This window comes from Mirounga angustirostris, unplaced genomic scaffold (assembly GCF_029215605.1).
Source record: "Mirounga angustirostris isolate CCGP_5_RB_7025 unplaced genomic scaffold, mMirAng1.0.hap1 SCAF_12, whole genome shotgun sequence".
NCBI lineage: Eukaryota > Metazoa > Chordata > Mammalia > Carnivora > Phocidae > Mirounga > Mirounga angustirostris.
Genome location: NW_026991720.1, coordinates 97,192,417 through 97,205,985, shown reverse-complemented (window position 1 = coordinate 97,205,985; position 13,569 = coordinate 97,192,417). Strand labels below are relative to the sequence as shown.

The 13,569-nt window shown below is 37.5% G+C and overlaps 1 pseudogene; it reads right to left on the bottom strand.

The window, feature by feature from the left end:
* The window catches only part of LOC123835850 (acyl-coenzyme A thioesterase THEM4-like), a 40,548-nt pseudogene extending 31,443 nt beyond the window's left edge, over positions 1-9,105 (bottom strand).
* Positions 9,106-13,569: the final 4,464 nt, after the last annotated feature.

Below are 13,569 nucleotides of genomic sequence, written 5' to 3'. Positions count from 1 at the left end.
TTTTTCAGTCAGGCTGGCTTAGTTTCAAAACATCAAATTTTAAGGACCCATTGTTGCAGGAATCCATGCTGATCCTCTGGGGAGGGTCTATCCACACTGGGGTTGGTGCCATTTCGTCCCAGAAGGGCAGTCACACACACGCACAGGAGCTTGGAGTTTAGGATAAAGCACAGCAAGAAGCCAGTGCCCAAGTTAAGTACCCTCAGCAGGTGTCTCTGTTCCTAGGCTAAGGATCAGAACAGTGCAATGATGCCTGCTGACACTTTTGTCCCCTGAGAGGCAATACCTCTTCTCCCAGATGCACTCCAAGAAGGGGAAAACATCTCTCCCAGTGTGTCCCAGGGGATCCTTAGATTGCACTGTTTGCTCCCAGGCCTCTGCCCTCCTTCTCCACGGAAGCAGGAAGCACCGCTGCACCTCTCAGGCTCCACATTGTCCATGGCATGGACTTCTGAAACTTCAGCTCCACTGGTTGTAAAAACTCCCAAAAATCAGCCCTCTCATCTTCCCAGTCAATGGTTCTGGGGAACACTTCTGAGGAAGTGTTTTTCTTGTGCGATTCCCTATGCAGTGTGTGTGTTCTCTCTCTCTTTCTACCCCCCACCCCTTAATCAGGGCTCCCTCCCTTCTGCAGTGCCTGTGATTCTTTTCTCTCTCAAATCATATCTTGGAACCTTCTACCTTTCATGATGTGGCCTCTTTTCTCCTGCTAGTTGTGCAGTTTATTTGTTCAATCCTGAGATGGATTTCTTGGGTGTTCAGAATGGTTTGACATTTATCTAGATGTGTTAGAAGGATGAGGCAAGCATAGGGTCTCCCTACTACTCCACCATCTTAACTGCTCCTTTAATTTTATTTTAAACTCCAATATAGTTAACATATAGTGTTATATTAGTTTCAGGTATAAAATATAGTGACTCAACAATTCCATACATCACCCTGTACTCATCACAAGTACACTCCTTAATCCCCATCACCTGTTTCTCCCATCCACCCCCACCTCCCTGTTAACCATTAGCTTGTTCTCTATAGTTAAGAGTCTGTTTCTTGGTTTCTCTCTCTCTCTCTCTCTCCCTTTTTTTCCTTTGCTCATTTTTTTTGTTATTTCTTAAAGTTCACATATGAGTAAAATCACATGGTATTTGTCTTTCTTTCACTGACTTATTTCACTTAGCGTAATACTCTCTAGCTCCATCCATGTTACTGAAAATAGCAAGATTTCTTTCTTTTTTATGGCTGAGTAATAGTCCATTGTATCTTTATTCACCCACCTCTTAATAGACACTTTGGCTACTTTGGCTACTTCCATAATTTGGCTATTGTAAATAATGCTGCATATATCCCTTTATATTAGTGTTTTTGTTTTAGTGCGGTAAATACCTAGAAGTGCAAAAGTGTAGGGTAGTTCTATTTTAACTTTTGGAGGAACCTCCATACTGTTTTCCAGAGTGCCTGTTCCAGTTTGCATTCCCACCAACAATGCAAGAGGCTTCCTTTTTCTCCACATTCCTGCCAACACTTGTTCTTTCTCTTGTTTTTGATTTTGACCATTCTGTCAGGTGTGAGATAACATCTCCTTGTAGTTTTGAATTGCATTTTTCTGATGATGAGTGATGTTAAGCATCTTTTCATGTGTCTGTTGGCCATCCACATGTGTTCTTTAGAGAAATGTCTGTTCATACCTTCTGCTCTTTTATAATTGGATTATTTGTCTTTTGGTGTTGAGTTGTATAAGTTCTTTATGTATTTTGCATACTAACCCTTTATCATATACATCATTTGCAAATATTGTAGGTGTTATTTTTAACCACTGGGGGAAATATGGATTGATAAACTGTGCTGAGATAATCTAACACTGTGGAAAAAATAAAATTTGATTTTTACCTTAGAACCAAGTTAATCCAGTTGAATTCTGGAAATTCAATTAGAAATTCAAATTTAAAAAAATCACACAAGGACAAGAATGTAGACATGTATAACAAACTATTTTTAATTTTTGAGGTAGAGAAGTTATTTTAAAGCATATTATCAAATAAAAAAGCTCAAGGGTAATTATTGATAGTTTTCATGATTTAAAACTGTAAATGCATATATGTTAAAAATATATCACATCTGAACTGGATATCAGGTGATATATAATTGTTGTTAATTTTATTAAGTTGACATATATAGTTATGTGGATAATTCAGTATTCTTACAGATACATATGGAAATATTTAGGAGTGAAATGGCATAATTTCTATAATTTGCTTTCCAGTGGTTCAGGAAAATGTGTAGAGAACACCAAACACATAGGAAAAATTATTCACAATTAGTGAAAACAGGTAAAGACTATACAAGTATTCATTGTATAAGTTCAATGCTTCTGGATGTTTGAAAATATTAACAACAGAGTTTGGGGAACATACACTGTAAACAAAATTAGAAGGAAAATTCTCATTGAAAAAAATTATTTGTAACTAACTGTGCCAGGGAACTTAGAGAAATCTTTCCTTAGCATGAATAATTTTTTGGCCATTTGCCATATGGAAAATATGCCTTCACTTAATCCAGGAAAAGTACCTTAGAAAACTGACATTAGAGAATCATTGTGTCACAAATAGCATATTTAAGTTATTACAAACAGAAAGAACAAAATTATGAGATAAAAATAATTATGGTTTGCTCTGTATCATGAAAATGTTTTCATTTATGAGACATTGTAATGTTTCTATTAGAGTACAAAGGAAGTGTAACTCTGTACCTGCTATGAGAAAGAAAAAAGCCATAATTGGATGCCATCCTTGACAGTCATCCCACACATTAAGGAGAGAGGCGGGTCCTTCACCCAGGGAAAAAGCAATGACTAGATTGTGTCCACGAAGGTTTACAATGGACCAGTTGCATTTGGTCCTCATTTCTTAAAACAGAAGTAGTGTCCAATTTTGCAAGAATCTAGGAAATAGATTAAAGAAATACACCTTGCCAACAGCTAGCTGTAAATCCAATGCAGATTGCACCCAATCATTAACACTATTTGTCCAGAAAAGTAGAGGACTTAAAAAAAAAAAAAAAAGGAAAAAAAAAAAAACAGACTACTCTGACTAATGTCACCCTCTTGAATTCTTCTATTACCGGGAATCAATGCATAAATTAAGGGAAGGCAACCTCCTCTAATTTTTGGTTGAGAATTTCTTAAAATACACACAAGACATAGAAAAGGTTAACATTTTTTAATACATAAAGGACTCTTACAAACCAATAAGGTAAATATTTCTGAAGAATAGAAACATAAGGAAAAGTCATAATCATGAAATTCACAAAAATAAGAAATTTAAGTGCAAACAGACAAATGAAAACAAGTTTAATCTTACTATTAATCAATGGAAAGCAAATCATACCAACCAAAGAAAGTCGTTTTTATCTATCAAAAAGGCATGCACTCTTTAAAGGATGATAATATGCAGCAATAGACATTTCTTATATATTACTTATATATGAGCTATGGATGTAAATTTGGAGAGAGTGATTTGGAAAAATAGCAGGCAAAAGTCTTAAATGTATGTATATATTTGTATATATGTGAAACAATAGCTGATTAATGAAATAAATTATAGTACATTTTTAAGACATAGTCAATAAAAAGTCTAATTAAAATATTTATAATTTAAACAAGTAAATGTATATATGCTATGATTCTAATTTTAACACAATTATATATTCACATGTAGGCAAAGAAAAAATATTGAGTTTCCCACCAAACTTCCTGTGTTTATCCTTGTGTAGTGGAATTCTGAGAGCTCCCCCCTTTATTGTGTTTTGTATATTCATTTTCCATGAACATGAAAAATTTTGTAATTAAAAGTGTATTATTGCAAAAAGGAAAAAAAAAGTGTGAAAACAGGGATTCATAGAGGTATCATAACTTCACAAAAATCAAATTGTAACCAAATAGTGAGTTTGCCCCTTGGTGAGTCACAGACAGAAACTACACAAAGTAGAGAGTTGTCACACAAAGTAAACTTCTTTGGAGATCACAGGGAATAACCTCCAAAGCTGTGACTCCCTGAGCAGGGGTGGGTGGGTTCCTTTTATTTAGGGTTAGGATGAATATTTAAAAAGGGGAGTCTTGTCATTGTATGTAAAGGTAAACGTAAGTTGCATATGTGCCTTAAGGAAATATACATACACTTCCCAGGGCAGAGATTTTAGTCTTAGAATGAGGTAAGGTAACTGTTGGTCACTCCGTGGTCACTGCATGGTTCATCTGCACAAGTGTGAGTCATGGGTGAAGGTCAGACTGGTCTGGGTCGTCTGGGCTGCCCGAGCTCTTAGTCCAGGTAGTTATTGCTTGAGGGGTAGTTTCAGTTTCCATTACGGGATGCTATGCCCCTCACATCTTTTGCCTGAGTTAAGAGATAAACTGGAAAGAAGAACTTAAGGAAAAATGCTGGACAAATGTCAGTGGGTATAAGCAGGTGAGCAGTAAATGTCAGGTTTGGGGGTCCAGATGGTGAAAAAATTGGGGATAAATGGTGATAAACCAAAATTCAAACATGTGTGTTTTTTCTTCTAAACTCCATGTTTTTATTACTATGCCATATAACTTGCTAGTTGAAAAAAAAATACTAAATTAATACAGTGAAGCCAGAATATGCAACTCCTAAAGGCACACAGGGTGGCCTTTCTGAGTAGATGGATCAGAAAAGTGTCCCCTCCCTCCTGGCTGATATGGCTTGGTGCCAAGACCCCTGAGACATGGCCCACTGAGCTCTAATCAGTGGGCTCCTCAGCCTGGCAGCCTCTGTGCTCCACACAAACTCTGACACCAGCAATGGGACCAGGAAATATGGTTCAAAGGGCATTGGATATAAGATTTACAATCTCTTCAAGTTACCCATTCCGTCAGAAAATAGTAGCAAAAAATAAGTCAGAACTTCACTGGCACCAAGTGAAACTCTCCTGAATTCTAGGGAGGAAAGTCCTTCATTATATAAAATACTAATTATGTGCTGCCAGCCTCACTGAGAGAGTGAGAAGTAAATCACGTGGAACAAGCAGGAGAGCAGATATTTATCAACCAAGGCAAAGATGATGGACCATTACCTAATAAACAACAATAGACAGTTAATAAGACCCTAAAATCAATATTTTTCCACAACAATGCCAGAGTAAATCAGTTAAGATGAAAAAATATGTAAATATGAGCTATTTTGTCTAAAGAAAAATTTATGAGAGATTCTATGAAATAACCATAAATATGGAGTTTTAATAACACAATGTGGTCAATAAAAAATATAATTAATCTAAGGTACTATGACTTACATAAGGGATACACCTATTCTTTCTAGAAAAATCTTCCCAATCTTAAACTGGTTATACAGTGTTCTGTGCCCCAAATCATGTTCCAATCATTTCATTTCTGTGCTTCTGGCATCGTTTTAACAATATGGCCTAAAGTATGCTATGTGGTTTCACCCTCTGTCCAAATGCTGATATTTTAATACATTTACGAAGCTTGGGTTGTAACAGAAAAAGTTATGTCCTCAGTACCTCCCCAGCCAGACTTCCACTGACCCACTCAGTGACTTGCCTTCATTAATTTCTTAGCAGTGTTGTTAGTGGCCTGATATCTGGGTTATGGAGTATCCGGATATTTGGTTAAACCTTATTTCTGGGTGTGCCTGTGAGGAAGTTACTGGATGAGATTAGCATTTGAATTGATAGACTTGAGTGAAGCAGATGGGCCCTCTCAGCCCTCCCAGCATAGGTGGGCCCTATCCAATCCATTGAAGGCCTGAATGGAATAAAAGACGAGTAAGAACAAATTCTCTTTTTGCCTGCCTGTCTTTGAGTTCAGACATCTGTCCTTTCCTCCCTTCAGACTCATACTCAGACTGGAACTACCAGGTCTCTGAGGTCCAGCTGATTGCAGACCTTGAGACTTCTTGGCCTCCCTAATCAACATGTAAGCCAATTCCTTACAGTAAATCTCTCTCTCTTTCAATGTATGTATGTATGGATGGATGGATGGATGGATGGATGGATGGATGGATAGACAGAAAAACAGACAGATAGATAAATACATAGATAGAGGTGGAGGTAGAAGTAGAGATATAGGTATTAGAATATATATCTATTATTGGTTCTGTTTTTCTGGAGAACCCAGATTAATAGAGATGATTATAAAGAAAAACACAAATATACACACATACACACAATGCAGATCATGTGAGAAATTGTGCAACACCAAAAAGCCGTATATATATTCAGCATGCAGAGGAAAAGCTGTCTCTGAAAAAGAGTTGCTGTGTTGGAAGAGTTCCACATCTTGATCTGTGTGGTATTTACATGAGTGAATGTATGTGCACAAATTCATCAGACTGTACACTTAAGATGTGTGCACTTTACTGCATTTATGTTATGTTTCTGTCTAATAAGCAAAGGTACACTAGAAAAAAATTCAGTAACAGATTGAGTGGGAAACTGTAACCAACGAAGTCTATACATGTCAAAACTGAATTTAATAAAGGATGTTAGACTGCCCCCTCAACTACTATTACCACTAATTAAGGAGATGGAAGAAGGATAAACAATTTGAGGGCCTGTCCTCTAGACCCAAACTGGATATGCTAGGTGAGGATCAGAAGCAATTATCAAAGAAAAAAAAAAAAAAAAGAACTACTTACTGATGTGTTAATACTCTTTGCTAAGAAGACTGGTCCTTTGACTGTCATGTGTATCACAACTATGTTGTGTCCGTTATCTGTAAATAAATCATCCCCAACTCTTAGTGAGTTAAAACAAAACTATTTATTTCCTCCCAGCCCTATAGCTTAGTAATTTGGGGGTGGGGTGTACTCAGCTGGGCTTACTTGCACTTGGTAGCCATTGAGGGTCAGCTGGGAGTTGGCTGGTCCCAGAAAAACTCACTCACAATAAGAGCCTCAGCAAAGAGGGCAGAATGTCTGGAACAGCTGGACCTTTCTCTCCATGGGGTCTCTCATCCTCAAGGAGCAGGATAGGGCTTGTGTATAAGGGACAGTGTTCAGGTATTCCAATGCTGGAATGGAAGTAGCACAGCCTCTTGAGGCCCAAGATCAGAAATGACAAAACACACTTCACCACATTTTCATGTTCAAACAGTCACAGAGCCAGCCCAGCTTCAAGGGGGAGGAGAATAGATTCCACTTTTGATGGAGAGAACAACAAAGTCATGGAGGCATGGGAATAGCATGAAAGGAATTATTGTAACCATCTTTTGTAAAATGGCTCCCAGTTTTTCATTTGACTTAGAACAATTTGTTGAATAAATTAATATTTCCAATATACATCACAATGCATTTTGTGGTTTCTTACTTAGCTGTTACACTGAAAAACTCCTATTCCAAATCAAATAAACATTTACCTACATTTTCTTTCAATTATTTTAATTTAATTTTAGTCCAGGGTTCAGCAAACTTTTTTCATAAAGAACCAGATAGTAATTATTTTAGTCTTTATAAGCCACAGGGTGTCTGTGATGATTCTGCCTTGAAAAGCAGCCACTGACATTCTATAAGCAAATGGGCATGGCCATGAACCCATAAAACCTTACTTACAAAATCAAGAGATGGGCTAGATTTGGACCTTGGGTTGTAAGTTGTTCACATCTGCTTTAAGATATCTGGTTTTGTGTTTGTGTATGTGGTGAGAAAAAACATATACCTTTTCTTACAGTTGTCATAAAATTATTGTTTTTTTATTATGTTATGTTAATCACCATACATTACATCATTAGTTTTTGATGTAGTGATCCATGATTCATTGTTTGTATATAACACCCAGTGCTCCATGCAGAATGTGCCCTCTTTAATAACCATCACCAGGCTAACCCATCCTCCCACCCCCCTCCCCTCTAGAACCCTCAGTTTGTTTTTCAGAGTCCATAGTCTCTCATGGTTTGTCTCCCCCTCCGATTTCCCCCCCTTCATTCTTCCCCTCCTGCTATCTTCTTCTTTTTTTTGACATATAATGTATTATTTGTTTCAAAGGTACAGATCTATGATTCAACAGTCTTGCACACTTCACAGCGCTGACCATAGCACATACTCTCCCCAATGTCTACCACCCAGCCACCCCATCCCTCCCACCCCTCACCACTCCAGCAACCCTCAGTTTGTTTCCTGAGATTAAGAATTCCTCATATCAGTGAGGTCAAATGATACATGTCTTTCTCTGATTGACTTATTTCGCTCAGGATAATACCCTCCAGTTCCATCCACGTCATTGCAAATGGCAAGATTTCATTCTTTTTGATGGCTGCATAATATTCCACTGTATATATATACCACTTCTTCTTTATCCATTCATCTGTCGATGGACATCTTGGCTCTTTCCACAGTTTGGCTATTGTGGACATTGCTGCTATAAGCATCAGTGTGCACGTACCCCTTCAGATCCCTACATTTGTATCTTTGGGGTAAATACCCAGTAGTGCAATTGCTGGGTCATAGGGTAGCTCTATGTTCAACTTTTTGAAGAACCTCCATACTGTTTTCCAGAGTGGCTGCACCAGCTTGCATTCCCACCAACAGTGTAGGAGGGTTCCCCTTTCTTGGCATCCCTGCCAACATCTGTTGTTTCCTGACTTGTTAATTTTAGCCATTCTGACTGGTGTCAGGTGTTTTTTTTTTTTGGCAAAAGTAGTGACTTTTATTTACAATTGCATGTATCAAGATTACAACAAAAACACTAGTGATACCATCCGAACAAAAGCAATGATTTATTGGTAATGGCAATGAATAGAATATTGACAGTCTCTGATGAGAATCAAGCAATTATCCAGGAGCTGTAGATCTGATTGCAATATGGTCTTCCAGTGTCTTTTGTACCTTAGTGGCTTTCTCCTTTTTTGCCAACTACTCGTTTGAGGTCATTCATATTTGTTGACTAGACTGGAGTACCAATAAAAGTAAAATACGAAATTCTTGTTGTTTCTTCTTCATCTTGATTGGACTGAACAAATATAGTTACACTGTTAACATTCTGAAACTTAACATAACGAAGTGGGACAATGCCAAATTCTTTAATATCATCCTCTGTTAGTTCCAGAGCTTGAGTTGGTTCACTTCTTTCTGCTTTCATTGATATCTTATTGAAGTTTTGATTTGGATTTCCTTGATGTCGAGTGATGTTGAGCACTTTTTCATGTGTCTGTTGGCCGTTTGGATGTCTTCTTTGGGAAAATGTCTGTTCGTGTCTTCTGCCCATTTCTTGATTGGATCATTTGTTCTTTGGGTGTTGAGTTTAAGAAGTTCTTTATAGATTTTGGATACTAGCCCTTTATCTGATATGTCATTTGCAAATATCTTCTCCCATTCTGTCGGTTGTCTTTTGGTTTTGTTGACTGTTTCCTTTGCTTTGCAAAAGCTTTTTATCTTGATGAAGTCCCAATGGTTCATTTTTTCCCTTGCTTCCCTTGCCTTTGGCGATGTTTCTAGGAAGAAGTTGCTGCGGCTGAGGTCAAGGAGGTTGCTGCCTGTGTTCTCCTTTAGGATGTTGATGGACTCCTGTCTCACATTGAGGTCTTTCAACCATTTGGAGTCTATTTTTGTGTGTGGTGTAAGGAAATGGTCCAGTTTCATTCTTCTGCATGTGGCTGTCAAATTTTCCCACACCATTTGTTGAAGAGGCTGTCTTTTTGCCATTGGACATTCTTTCCTGCTTTGTCAAAGATGAGTTGACCATAGAGTTGAGGGTCCATTTCTGGGCTCTCTATTCTGTTCCATTGATCTATGTGTCTGTTTTTGTGCCAGTACCATGCTGTCTTGATGATGACAGCTTTGTAATAGAGCTGGAAGTCCGGAATTGTGATGCCGCCGGCTTTGCTTTTCTTTTTCAACATTCCTCTGGCTATGCGGGGTCTTTTCTGGTTCCATACAAATTTTAGGATTATTTGTTCCATTTCCTTGAAAAAAGTGGATGGTATTTTGATGGGGATTGCATTGAATGTGTAGATTGCTCTAGGTAGCATTGACATCTTCACAATATTTGTTCTTCCAATCCATGAGCATGGAACGTTTTTCCATTTCTTTGTGTCTTCCTCAATTTCTTTCATGAGTATTTTATAGTTTTCTGAGTACAGATCCTTTGTCTCTTTGGTTAGATTTATTCCTAGGTATCTTATGGTTTGGGGTGCAATTGTAAATGGGATCGACTTCTTAATTTCTGCTTCAATTTCCTTAGTGGTTATAGGTCTGTTCAGGTTTTCTATTTCTTCCTGGTTCAGCTTTGGTAGTTGATACATCTCTAGGAATGCCTCCATTTCTTCCAGGTTATCTAATTTGCTGGCATAGAGTTGCTCATAATATGTTCTTATAATTGTTTGTATTGCTTTGGTGTTGGTTGTGATCTCTCCTCTTTCATTCATGATTTTGTTGATTTGGGTCATTTCTCTTTTCTTTTTGATAAGTCTGGCCAGGGTTTATCAATCTTGTTAATTCTTTCAAAGAACCAGCTCCTAGTTTCGTTGATCTGTTCTACTGTTCTTTTGGTGTCTATTTCATTGATTTCTGCTCTGATCTTTATTATTTCTCTTCTCCTGCTGGGTGTAGGCTTTATTTGCTGTTCTCTCTCCAGCTCCTTTAGGTGTAGGGTTAAGTTGTGTATTTGAGACCTTTCTTGTTTCTTGAGAAAGGCTCGTATTGCTATATACTTTCCTCTTAGGACTGCCTTTGCTGCATCCCAAAGATTTTGAATAGTTGTGTTTTCATTTTCATTGGTTTCCATGTATTTTGTTATCTCTTCTTTAATTTCCTGGTTGACCCATTCATTCTTCAGTAGGATGCTCTTTAGCCTCCATGTATTTGAGTTCTTTCCAACTTTCTTCTTGTGATTGAGTTCTAGTTTCAAAGCATTGTGGTCTGAAAATAGGCAGGGAATGATTCCAATCTTTTGGTACTAGTTGAGACCTGATTTGTGACTTAGGATGTGATCTATTCTGGAGAATGTTTCATGGCCTTAGAAAAGAATGTGTATTCTGTTGCTTTGGGATGGAATGTTCTGAATATGTCTGTGAAGTCGATTTGGTCCAGTGTGTCATTTAAAGTCTTTATTTCCTTGTTGATCTTTTGCTCAGATGATCTGTCCATTTCAGTGAGGGGGGTGTTAAAGTCCCCCACTATTATTGTATTGTTGTCGATGTGTTTCTTTGCTTTTGTTATTAATTGCCTTATATAATTGGCTGCTCCCATGTTAGGGGCATAGATATTTACAATTGTTAGATCTTCTTGTTGGATAGACACTTTAAGTAGGATATAGTGTCCTTCCTCATCTCTTATTACAGTCTTTGGTTTAAAATCTAATTTGTCTGATATAAGGATTGCCACCCAGCTTTCTTTTGGTGTCCATTAGCATGGTAAATGGTTTTCCACCCCCTCACTTTCTATCTGTGGATGTCTTTGGTTCTAAAATGAGTCTCTTGCAGACAGCAAGCATATCAATGGGTCTTGTTTTTTAATCCAGTCTGGTAGCCTGTGCCTTTTGATTGGGGCATTTAGCCCATTTACATTCAGGGTAACTATTGAAAGATAGGAATTTAGTGCCATTGTATTGCCTGTAAGGTGACTGTTACTGTATATTGTCTGTGTTCCTTTCTGGTCTATATTGCTTTTAGGCTCTCTCTTTGCTTAGAGGACCCCTTTCAAGATTTCTTGTAGGGCTAGTTTCGTGTTTGCAAATTCCTTTAGTTTTTGTTTGTCTTGGAAGCTTTTTATCTCTCCTTCAATTTTCAATGACAACCTAGCTGGATATAGTATTCTTGGCTGCATACTTTTCTCATTTAGTGCTCTGAATATATCCTTCCAGTCCTTTCTGGCCTGCCAGGTCTCTGTGGATAGGTCTGTTGCCAATCTAATGTTTCTACCATTGTAGGTTACAGATCTCTTGTCCCGAGCTGCTTTCAGGATTTTCTCTTTGTCTATGAGACTCATAAGTTTTACTATTAGATGTGGGGGTTTGACTTATTTTTATTGATTTTGAGGTGGGTTCTCTGTGCCTCCTGGATTTTGATGCCTGTTTCCTTCCCCAAATTAGGGAAGTTCTCTGCTATAATTTGCTCCAATATACCTCCTGCCTCTCTCTGTTTTTCTTCTTCTGGGATCCCAATTATTCTAATGTTGTTCGTCTTATGGTATTGCTTATCTCTCGAATTCTGCCCTCATGATCCAGTAGTTGTTTATCTCTCATTTTCTCAGCTTCTTTATTTTCCATCATTTGGTCTTCTATATCGCTAATTCTCTCTTCTGCCTCATTTATCCTAGCAATTAGAGCCCCCATTTTTGTTTGCACCTCATTAATAGCCTTTTTGATTTTGACTTGGTTAGATTTTAGTTCTTTTATTTCTCAAGAAAGGGTTTCTCTAATAACTTCCATGTTTTTTTCAAGCCCAGTTAGTATCTTTAAAATCATCATTCTGAACTCAAGTTCCGACATTGTACTAATGTCTGTATTGCGTAGGTCCTTGGCAGTTGGTACTGTCTCTTGTTCATTTTGTTGAGGTGATTTTTTCCATCCGTCATTTTGTCCAGAGGAGAATAGATGAATGACATAACAAAATGCTAACAGGGTAACAACGTCCCCAGAAAATATACTCTAAACAAATCAGAAAAGACCTGAAACTGGGGGAAAAGAAAGGGAATGAAAGAAAAAAGAAAAAGATAAAGATGAAACTAATAAAAACAGAACAAAACAAAACAAAAAAAAAAAACAGAATATGATCAAATATGATCAGGGTAGTGCATAGATCTGTGCCACACACTAGATTTTCGGTGTATTTTGGTCTGTTAGAAGAAAGTGCCTCCCAAAATTTTAAAGAAAGAAAAACTTATATATGTACAAAAATGAGGGTTAATACAATGAAGGGATGGAATATGACTGTAAAGATGAAAATTATAAAAGATTTTAGAAAAGGAATTGATTAAGATAAAAAGTTGTTTGAAAAAAAAAAGAAGAGGATTTAAAAAAAATGAAAGAAAGAAAAAAGGGAGAGAATGTAATCAGGCAGGAGACTAGAATAAAGCCATACACTAGAGATTTAGGGTATATTTTGATCTGTTAGAAGAAACTGTATCTCAAAATCTTAAAGAGAGAACAACTTATATATATGCCAAAAATAAGGGTAACTACTATGAAGGGATAGAATATGACTCTAAAAATGAAAAAGAAAAAAATTTTTTTTAAAAAGGGATTGATAAGATGCTGGTTGAAAAAGGGAAAAAGAAAAATTAAAAAAAAAAAAAGACAGTTAAAAAATTAACTTTGAAAGACTAAAGAATCATGGGGAAAAAGCCATGGATTCTATGCAGTATTCCCCTAGCGCTGGAGTTCTGCCGTTCTCATTGATTGGTAAATTTGGTCTTGGCTGGTGGTTCTCGTTGATCTTCTGGGGATGGGGCCTGTTGCCATCGTTCCCAAATGTCTTTGCCAGAGGCGGAATTGCCCTGCCCTTGCCTGGTCCAGGCTAAGTAATCTGCTCGGGTTTGCTCTCTGGAGCTTTTGCTCCCTGCAAGCTTTCCATACAGCTTTGGAGGCCGAGAGTGAAAATGGTGG